The sequence below is a fragment of the Mesoplodon densirostris genome, chromosome 3 (genome assembly GCF_025265405.1).
Source record: "Mesoplodon densirostris isolate mMesDen1 chromosome 3, mMesDen1 primary haplotype, whole genome shotgun sequence".
NCBI lineage: Eukaryota > Metazoa > Chordata > Mammalia > Artiodactyla > Ziphiidae > Mesoplodon > Mesoplodon densirostris.
The window spans coordinates 90,308,395-90,319,748 of NC_082663.1; the positions used below are offsets into that span (position 1 = coordinate 90,308,395).

Here is an 11,354-nt window from a genome sequence, read left to right on the forward strand (position 1 = left end):
GGGAGCTGATCAAATACTACCACTTATTTTTCTCTATTTGGGAGAATACATGTTTATTATCTCTAAGTATGTTATTATCTGTTTTGAGCAGTTGTACATTCCTTATTCAGTACAGAGAAGAAAAGAATATTATTGTCTCTTTTTACATTCTTCCCATCATCTTGTCTTATGTCTGGTAGAAAGGATATGACATTATTCAGTGAAGGATGATGGAGCAGCACAGGAAGGCTGGTGATTTGAGCAAACTTGTCGACCTTTCTTTGTTCATATCTTTGTTTCTCCTGGCACAAGCTTTCTTTGTTTAAAGGTGTCTGGATGTTGTCATGCTACCTTGAAGTGGGTAGGAAAAAGTGATTCCTTGATCATTCACATACACCTGTGAAGGGATTTAAAGGAAACTTGGCCTCCGAGATCCAGTTGCATACACAAAAGTTGAGAGATAAGGTCCGCCCGTACACAAAAGGTGGTTTCAGGCATTTTTTTTTTTCAGATAGAGGATTTCTTGTTTCAAACATATGGTCCAGATATATGACTAATATAGCTCTCTAATCACGAAGACTTCATATTTCCAACTACAAAAGAGCGTCTTTTTATAATTCTGTTATTCCCACCTCAATCTTTATGTTTTATCAAAGGGAATCTTTTCCAATATGTTTCTTCTCTGTTTTGAAACCATTTTGTTGGAAAATTTGCTCTATTTATTTTTGTACATTCCAGATGAAGGTTATTTTACTCTTATTCTAACCACTTGTCAATGAGTCACATAAATCCCTTGGGTTTTCCTGACCCAAATTCCAAGTGGTTTTTTAAAATCTCATAAAATGGTAAACACTTATTAGAGATGAATAAAATCCTTCCTGGAAGTAAAATTTATGTCATTAGTTGGATGACCCATCAGAGTCTCCACTTAATAATTCATGGAACCCAGCAAAAGATTCAAAGGTATCTGGGTTGTTTGCTTACAATCGGATGCTAATTACATAAGGTCAGAAGAGCCTCATTTCAGCCCAGTTAGTTTATGCTGATGAAATTTCTGTTCCAAACATGTACACTATTATTTTTTGGTGTAGGCAGTGATCTCAATGAGCCACCTGCTCTGTCAGGAAGGAAGAAAACTGAGTGGCAACCTCACCATTGCGAGTGAAGTTTCAAAGTGAAGAGCTTACATTTCTGTAGATGCAGGGCCAGTGTATGTCAAGCCATAGTCATTTATTTCTAAATAATCTCAGAAATTAAATATCTCTATAATGCTGTGTTCCAGTTTATGTTGACCCACGACCTTTCTCTTCCTGGTGCTATAGCTAGTTTACAAAATGACACAAAGCATCAACCTGCCATATTTCATTACCTATACTCCCACACACTTCCCCAAAACTTCTTATAAAGGAGAGTTAATTACAGATTTAACTAACTACACAAAGCTGACACATATAACATATAAAAAGCTTTTTGTTGCCAGATAAATGCTTTGTCAGTTGCAGTCATATTGAATGGCAAGTGGTGATACCCAAGAATGGCTAATTACAGGTCTGATTCCCAGTGGATTATGGTGAAGCTGTACTCTGGACTCACCTCATATTTCAATGCAGAGGCATAAATTTGAATTAGGTAAAACTTCTTACATACCCATTACAGCTAAAAACGTACATTTCATGACTCAAAAGGGCAAATGATTAGTATAAACTGCATTTTATATTTAAAATACATTAAACAACAGGATAACACTGGCATTTGACATTCTTGAAATTTTATACAAAGAGATTTCTGATATTTTCTCACTTATTTCCCACCACTTACTTGTGAATAACGTGTTCCTTCATAAGTTTTCAGTGGAGACTTGAAAGTTTGAAGGAAAAATGTCATATAAGAGGAAAGTTTTAAAAAATAACCCAAATCTTTATTCTGTTCTGGTTAAAGAAACTTTTAGGATCCTATTATTCTGTGGATGTCTGGTGGAGAATTACTGTTTCTAACTATAGTGTTTAGATTGCTTATGTTTTCACTTCCTACTCTACAGTGTTATCACTTCCTACTCTACTTGTCCAAGTGTTCATTTATTCTTTGGTTGTAGAGGATCGTGATTCAACAATCATAAAGTAGGCCAAGCTTCTCATAACATTAATTTTCAATGTGGCCACACGTGAAAACTCTCCCATGGAAAATGTGTATGCCTTGTTAAGAAAAGGATCTAATTGCAAAAGCTTATTCTATCAACAATTTTGGTGTCTTTTTTTTGTATAAAAAACCTGCATCATCTTTATTTTGCATACTTTAATTTCAGAACAAAACAAACAAAAAAACACAATACACAACATTCAAACCCCATGTCAAATGTGGAAAGGGATAGGGCTTGAGGCCCTTATATCCTGCTTTAGACAGAAGGACAGAAATAAAATCACTAGACATCAGCAGAAGGAACCAAGTGGGCCAAGGCCACTGGGGCTGCTGCTGGGGGAGCCATGGGGACACTATACAGAGGGAACAAAGTCTGCAGGTAGAAATTCCTAATCTACTTCTTCCATGCAAGAGGCATCCTCATCACCCTTAAGGGTGGGGGGGGCAGATCTCATCAGGAACAGCAGTACTGGGCTCCTCTGCTGTCACTTCATCTTCATCAGTGCCCAAGCCTAGCTTGATCATGCAGTAGATGCTGTTGGAGTGGGTCTGGGGATCCTCAAGCAAGAAGCCGGAAGAGAGCAGTGCAGTTTCGAACAGCAGCACAATCAGGTCCTTGACGGCCTTGTCATTCTTGTCTGCCTCTGGCTTCTGCCGCAGGGTCTCCACAATGGGGTGGTCAGGATTGATCTCCAGGTGCTTTTTGGCCATCATGTAGCCCACGGTCGAGTTGTCCTGAAGTGCCTGGGTTTTCATGATGCTCTCCATGTTGGCAGTCCAGCCGTAGGTGCTCGTCACGATACAGCAGGGTGAAGACACAAGCCTAATGGAGATTGTCACCTTCTTCACCTTCTTAGCCGAGATCTCTTTCATGAGTTTGCAGAGGTTCTCAAACTTGGCCTTGTTCTCCTCCATCTTCTTCTTCTCCTCCTCATCCTCAGGAAGCTCCAGGCCCTCCTTGGTAACCAAGACCAGACTCTTCCCATCAAATTCCTTGAGCTGCTGCACACATTACTCATCGATCATCTCTGTTGTGTACACCACCTCGAAGCCCTGCTTCCGCACTCACTCCACAAATACAGAGTTGGCAACCTGCTCTTTGCTCTCACCAGTGATGTAATAGATGGACTTCTGGGTCTCCTTCATGTGAGACACGTATTCTGAGAGAGAAGTCATCTCATCTCCAGACTAGGAGGTGTGATAGCGCAGCGGCTCAGAAAGGCATTGCTGGTTAGTGGAGTCCTCATGGATTCCAAGCTTTTGATTTTTAGAGAACGCCTCATGGAATTTCTTGTGGTTCTCCTTGTCTTCTGCCAGCTCTGAGAAGAGCTCAAGGCACTTGTTCACAATGTTTTTACGAATGGCCTTCAAGATTTTGCTCTGCTGGAGCATTTCTCGGGAGGTGTTCAGGGGAAGGTCTTCAGAGTCAACCACACCACGGATGAAGTTGAGATATTCTGGTATTAACTCATCATGGCTGTCCATGATGAACACACGGCAGACATAGAGTTTGATGTTGTTCTTTTTCTTTTTGTTCTCAAAGAGGTCAAAAGGAGCCCGACGAGGGATGAACAGCAATGCTCTGAATTCCACCTGACCTTCTACAGAGAAGTGCTTCACTGCTAAGTGATCTTCCCAGTCATTTGTAAGGCTCTTACAGAACTCTCCATATTCTTCCTGGGTGATGTCATCAGGTTTTCTGGTCTTGGTCTTGTTCAGTTCTTCCTGATCAATATATTTCTCCTTGATCTTCTTTGTCTTCTTTTTCTTATCTTTGCCACTATCATCCTCCTCATCTGAGCCCACATCTTCAATCTTAGGCTTCTCCTCCTCATCTTTATCTTCCTCTTCTTTCTCACCTTTCTCTTCCTCTGCCTCATCATCACTGATTTCTTTCTCACGTGCCTTCTCCAGATAGAGTGTGATGGGATAACCTATGAACTGTGAGTGCTTCTTCACCACTTCTTTGACCCGCCTTTCTTCTAAGTACTCTGTCTGGTCTTCCTTAAGGTGGAGAATCACTTTGGTACCCCACCCAATGGGCTCACCATGGTCAGCACGTACAGTGAAGGAACCCCAGCAGAAGACTCCCAGGTGTACTGTTCATCATCATTGTGCTTTGTGATGACAACCACCTGCTCTGCCACTAGGTAGACAGAATAGAAGCCAACACCAAATTGCCCAATCATGGAAATGTCCACACCAGCTTGAAGAGCCTCCATAAATGCTTTAGTACCAGACTTGGCAATGGTTCCCAAATTATTTACAAGATCAGCTTTGGTCATGCCAATGCCTGTGTCTACCAGAGTCAGGGTGTGCTGCTGGGGGTTGGGAATGATGTCAATTTTCAGCTCTTTACCACTGTCCAATTTGGAAGGGTCTGTCAGGCTCTCATAGAAAATCTTGTCCAAGGCATCAGAAGCATTACTGATCAACTTCCGAAGAAAAATTTCCTTGTTGGAATAGAAGGTATTGATAATAAGAGACATAAGTTGGGCAATTTCTGCCTGGAAAGCAAAAGTCTCCACCTCCTCCTCTCCATGGTGCATTTCCTCAGGCATCTTAAAGAATAAGAATCGCAGATACTAGAGAGCTGAGCGGGCAAGGACTGCCTCAATCTCACTCGCCACAACAGGGGTGCATGGGGATGACTCAAGAGCTTGGGTGTCTTTTTGACATTAATAATTCCATTAAATTTTTTCAAACCAATTTTTCAATAAGCAATACATGCACGTAGAGTTTTAAGAGTTATAAAAATTACATACAGTGAAAAGTAAGCCTCCTTCTTACTCATCTTTAGGGCAACCACTGATACTAACATTCTTTGTATCCTGCTAGAGATATCCTATGCATATATACACACATAAAAAGTTCATCCACTTTTATATACAAACATCAGCATAATATATTACATCTTTACACCTTGCATTTTCATATAACAATATACCTTGGAGATCTCTATATTTAGCTATTTTATTGGTTTTTAGGGTGGTATAATATTCCATTACAATTCTTAAATACACAAAGGACCTCTGACTTTTTAAGACATATTTAAAATGAAAAAAACATTGCCTTTCCTGGTAATCAGAATACATGGTGGCTTATTTTCCTATTCTTATTTCCGATTCTTATTTTTGTGCAAGAACCTCAATGGAACATATTTTCTTATGCGTAAGGCATGCAAATAGAATGTGGTTTCCAGCACTGACACTTTTAGGGAAGTGACTTTGATGTGTTATTTAAACTCTCTGAATATGAGTTTTTTCATTCATAAAATGGGGTAGTACATCTCAAAGGATTGTTGGGAAAATTAAATAAACTAGTGAGTATGACACACTTTAGCTCATTATGTGGCACATAGTGCTGTATCTAGAACATTTACATTTATCTGTATATTTATACCTGTATCTATGTTTATACCTATACATGTCTATGTCATGTGTACAAGAATGCCCATATCTTTACTGTATGGAATTGAAATTAAGATGACTGCCTCATCTGTAACCACCCCCATGACTCTCTATCCTTTTTCTATTCTCTATTTTTCTTTATAGCACTTATTGACATGAGTGATGTAGCACACGTGACATTATATTATATATTTACCTACTATCTGTCTGTTTCCACTAGAATATAAGTTCCACGAGAGCAAAGACCTTGTCTATTTTATTTACCACTGTGTCCTACAGAGTCTAGAATTGTGCCTGAAACACATCATAGGTACTCAGTAAATATTTGCTGAATGAAGAATAAATTTTATAAATATTTGTTGAGTATATTAAATCATACATTGAGCTTGACTCTTACAATAAAGTTTACTTTGAATATTCAGTTTTTATCCTATTAAATATGGTGCATGCTATGTGATAGAATCTTAGAAAAAAAGCAATACGATGTGCATGGCGGGCATTATCATAGCTTCTCATCAAATAGATAAAATAATTAGTATTGTTAGAATCAGACTGCAGCAGGTGAAGAGGATCTGAGTGATCATGGGTCCAGGTTCCTCAATTTACAGATAAAGAGAATTTAGCCTGAGGGGTAAAACTTGAATTAAAAAAAAAAATGAGTTCTCCTGACTCAGGTACCTTCTACCACATTAATTTGCCTCTCAAACACCTATTCCGTGTTCAATACTCTACAAACCACTGTGGGAATCTAGGGGTATAAAACAAGGTCTCTGTCCTCAGGGACCTAAGTCTAGCACACGTGAACTATTAGAGAATACCAGGAGATAGCACAGTTCTAAAGACCACAATATGCAGTAAAATAATTCAGAGATAGTCAAGGAAAGGCATCATGGGAGCCACAGATCTTCAGCCAGACTGTGAAAAATGACTTAATTTGGAAGGGAAGTTTGGGAGAAATATTACAGATGAGGAAAAAATGTGGAAATGGGCATGAGTGTTTATGAATTGGAGAGAAGGGAAGCAGATGACACATCGCAGAAGTATATGATAGGTAAGTGGTGGGAAATACTGTTGGCTAGGGAGTGAGGGGAAAGGAAAACAAAAGGCCTTCACAACATTCATTTCTCTCTGAAGTAAGAGTTGAGGTTTCTTATTTTAATGGTGAAGGAACTAGAAAGAAATGGAAGGATTTAAAGAGGAAATTGAAGTGTTGAAAGTGGTGCTTAAGGCCAGTAGTTGAGGCAATGATGTGCTGAATGGTTTAGGTGGGATTTAGGACAGCTAGAGATATTGGAGGGGAGGTATTTTCCTCTTGTGCTCTTTTGGTGCTTGCAACTCTCACTTGGAAGTCATGAGACTGGATGCTGTCAACTCCCTTCATCACTCTCATGTGTCTATTTCCTAATATTACCCTCCCTTGAGTAACTCTGGCAAGCACTACCTTCTCAACAAAGTCTTCTCTGAACTTGTCAAGTTGTTGACTATACTTTCTCCTTTGTATGCCTACTATAATTGGGCATTTCATCTCAATTATTATTTATCACATACTAAATGGGATATTTACCAGTTTTACTCTGAACTCTTTTAGTTCTTATAAGGTCTGATTCATGACTTAATACAGTACCTGACACCAAGAGAGGCTTTATAGGAGTTCATTGAATTGTTGCATTCTTCCTCACCTGAAGTCCTCCCATTCAGTCACCTGCTCCATGGCTGATCCTTCAACCAGATTAGATCCAGATGAAATCTTAGACCCCTGTATGTTACTACATGATTAAAACATCATACCATGTTGGTTCTCATACTGCCTTACACCCTGGTATCCTGTCTCCTAATCCCTCCATCATCTCTCAGGTTATCAGCCTTGTCCTGGCTTCACTTCCTTTCTTCTGGCAGAGATCTATGACACATAAACACTGTTTACCTTGGTCCCTTGTTTTCACTCTACCATCCATGGAGGAGAATCACACAACCAGGTTGATATGGAACCTCTACAGATTCATGGCCTCCAATGTATGCTGATCTTTTATGCTGACTGGAATTTATCCTAATTCTCGTAATCAGCTGTCTTTCTCTATCATTTTGGTGACTATTTCAAGCTTTTATTACTCTCCTCCTATCTTTTAACCACCATGACTCTCAAGAAAGAATCTCAAATCCCGCTTCATAGACAAAATAGAATTAGTCAGGCAGAAACCTCTTCAATTTCCCCCAAGATACCTGCTGATTCAATTGCAGTCTATGTGCAGAGATAATAGCTCTACCCCTGGTCATTGTTTTCACATCTCCAGTCCATGTGAAATAGCACTGGTGTTTCAGTATTTAGCCTGCTATATCAGTCATCTCCTTGGAGGCAGACTTTGAGGTTTTTTCTGTCTGTAGCACATCACCTACAGTAGAAGCTCAATAATTATTTAATGTTAACAAATGAATTAATATATGTGATGGATGAAAATAGCAACACTATTGATGGGGGCATTTATTGAGAAGTAGAAACTGCTATTAGAAGAGGTGTTTTCAGCTATAAAAGAGAATGATTTTAATTTTTCATTATAGGCAGCTTTCTGGAAAGGATAGATGGGACCAGATACTTCTGAATGAGAAAAGATTTGAATTCAAGGAGAACATTGGAGAATATGGAGAGGAACCAGGCCAGATTCAGGGAGAGTGGGAAGCCCTGAAGCAAGGCCAGGCCCTGAGATCTTGTTTTGTCCCATAAGACCTGGTCACACTCTGCTTTGCAAGAGGGCTGAAGGACAGACCTACAAAGAGTAACATCAGAAGGTATGACATCTAGTATTAGTTCAATTCTAGTGTAGCTAAAATGCTCTAAAGAGACACTTTTTTTTTTTTTTTTTTTTGCGGTACGCGGGCCTCTCACTGTTGTGTCCTCTCCCATTGTGGAGCACAGGCTCTGGACGTGCAGGCTCAGCGGCCATGGCTCACGGGCCCAGCCGCTCCACGGCATGTGGGATCCTCCCGGACCGGTGCACGAACCCATGTCCCCTGCATCGGCAGGTGGACTCTCAACAACTGCGCCACCAGGGAAGCCCTAAGAGACACATTTTGAATAATGAAATTGGTAAAATCTTGTGGAAGACTCTGGGGAGAAGGGAAGCTTACCTGAATCATGAATTATTCATGCTTCACTAGAAAACAATGAGTCAGAACTTTGGCTTTTATTACTGCTTCTGATACAAAGTGATTAGCTTTAATTTTAGATGATTGCACATGCTTATGTAACACACAAAATTCTATATAGATATTAACTTTTCTTTTTTGACTATTCCAATTTGAAACGATTTACTTTAGGTTATGGAATTGTTTCTTTCTAATGAATGCATTAGAATTGAATATCACAACATATGGAAGAATTCTTCCCAGACCTCAGTTAATCAAATTAAGTAATTTTAGCCTCTGATGCAGAACCGGAGACAAATGGATCTTTGAACTAAAATTAGATTAAACCAACACAGTCATCTGAAGAATGGAAATATACATAACCTTTGTTAATATGTATTATAAGAGAACATTCTTCTTTTCTGCTGTTGATTGTAGAGGTGCTGGCTGTACCATGACTGAAGTCACAAGTTGAGTCTCTAAAGTTGGCAAGGTGGTTCAGCTGTTTCCCCACAACCAAGAATATTGGTTATGTAGTGATAAACAGAAACAATTTAATAGCAGATTGTGCACCATAATAATCACATGAATTTAGCCATAGATTTCCTGTTCGATTTTTGCTGATCAATAGTTACCACAGGAATTTTAAATCCAGAATTTCTTTGGTCATCTTGCATATTCTGCATCTCTTCAGATTAGAGGGAGGAGTAGTTATGGATCCCTCCTAAAGCTTGTTTTAAAACTGTTGACGCTTTTATATATTTTAAAGTAGACTTATTTATATCATCCAGTCCTAAAAAAAGTGACTGAAGCAGAGAAAATGACCATTCTTCCTGTGATATCATAAATTCTTCTGCTATAGGGAAAGTCAAGAGAATGGCTGCAATAATTTAAAAAACAATGGGTGAATTAGTTTTTCAGTTAACCGAAAGGTATCAATGGAACTTTAACATTAAAAATCCTGGTTTTAGTATTAAGGAGATGATAACTTTTAATCTTATGATCAACACTTAATTTAGATTATCAGACAGAAAACAACAACCCTAAATACCTTTAAACCTCTAGTCATCACAGACTGTGTCAACCTCCCTCAGAAAGAAATGAGGGGACTTCTCCAGTGGCACAGTGGTTAAAAGCCCTGGTCCAGGAAGATCCCACATGCTACAGAGCAACTAAGCCCGTGAGCCACAACTACTGAGCCTGCGCTCTGGAACCTGTGAGCCACAGCTACTGAGCCCAGGTGTCTAGAGCCCATGCTGCACAACAAGAGAAGCCACTGCAATGAGAAGCCCACTCACCACAACGAAGAGTAGCCCCCACTTGCTGCAACTAGAGAAAGCTCGTGCAGCAAAAGACCCAATGCAGCCAAAAATAAAGAAAGAAGGAAAGAAGAAAGAAAGAAAGAAAGAGAGAGAGAGAGAAAAAGAAAGAAAGAAAGAAAGAAAGAAAGAAAAGAAAGAAAGAATGAAAGAAAGAAGGAAAGAAGAAAGAAAGAAAGAAAGAAAGAGTCTCCTGAAGTGTGTTTTTTTAAGAATTCTTGCGATGGACTGAATTTGAGAAAAGTTTTAGCTTCTACATTTTGAAATGTGGAAAGAATGAAAATATCTTAGATTTCAGAAAATATGTAAAAGGAGGTACATACATGCAGAGGGATGACTTATAGAGTAAAAAACTCATTTAGGTAAAAGGAGAAGGATAGGGAACTGTAGGGGTGAGGAGAGTTTGTTTAGTTTCAATATAAAGTCCTCTACACAATGATAAATAAAACCCCCATTTATGATAGCAACAAAATATTTAAGAATAAAGTTAAGAAATGTCCAAAACCTATATGTGGTAAACCTTAAAACACTCCTGAAAGACACAAACATGAACTTGAACAAATGCAAAATATATACTCTATTCTTGAACAAGAAAACTCATTACATTCTCTTTAAGTGAATTTGTTAATATTATGCAACCCCAATAAAAACACCAACAAGCTTTAATATAGAGTTAGAAAGTTGGTCTTAAATTTTGTATGGAAAAACAAGCATGCCTGTATTGTCAGGAAAAAACAAAACAAAAATATGAGGATTACTCTTACTAGGCATGAAAACATAGTACAAAGCCACTATAATCAAAGCAGTGTGGTACTGGTGCATGAATAGACAGACAGAGAAGTAGAACAGAATAGAAAGCCCAGACAGATATCCAAGTTCATTAAGAAATTCAGTGTATGTTAAGGGTGGCATCTCAAATCACTGAGTCAAAGATGGACTTGGGTAGCCATTTGGGAAAAGGTAAAATTAGATCTCACAATATACACAAGAATAAATTTCATATTCATCAGAGATCTAACTGTAAAATTCTAACAATTTAAGTACCAAAGGAAATATGGGTAATGCCTCTTTAATCTTAGTGTGGAGAATGCTTTGTAATTATAACTCAAAATCTAGAGACAATTAAAAAAAGAGAGCAATAAATTTAACCACAGAAATAAAAGAATTTTCCCATTACTTCTGTGATGTTTTTGCCAAAGACACTTACTGAATCTGAATCTCATCACAGGGAAATATTAGACAAACCTAAATTGAGGTACATTCTACCAAATAAGTTGTCTATAATGCTTTAAAGTGCCAAGATCATGAAAGTCACTGAAAGATAAATTTCCTTCCACACTGAAGGAAACTAAAGGGATGTGATAACTCATGGAACACATGATTCTGAACT

The 11,354-nt window shown here is 38.6% G+C and overlaps 1 pseudogene; it reads right to left on the minus strand.

The window, feature by feature from the left end:
• Positions 1–2,289: 2,289 nt before the first annotated feature.
• Positions 2,290–4,744, minus strand: LOC132485325 (heat shock protein HSP 90-beta-like; annotated as a pseudogene).
• Between the last annotated feature and the right edge of the window lie 6,610 nt (positions 4,745–11,354).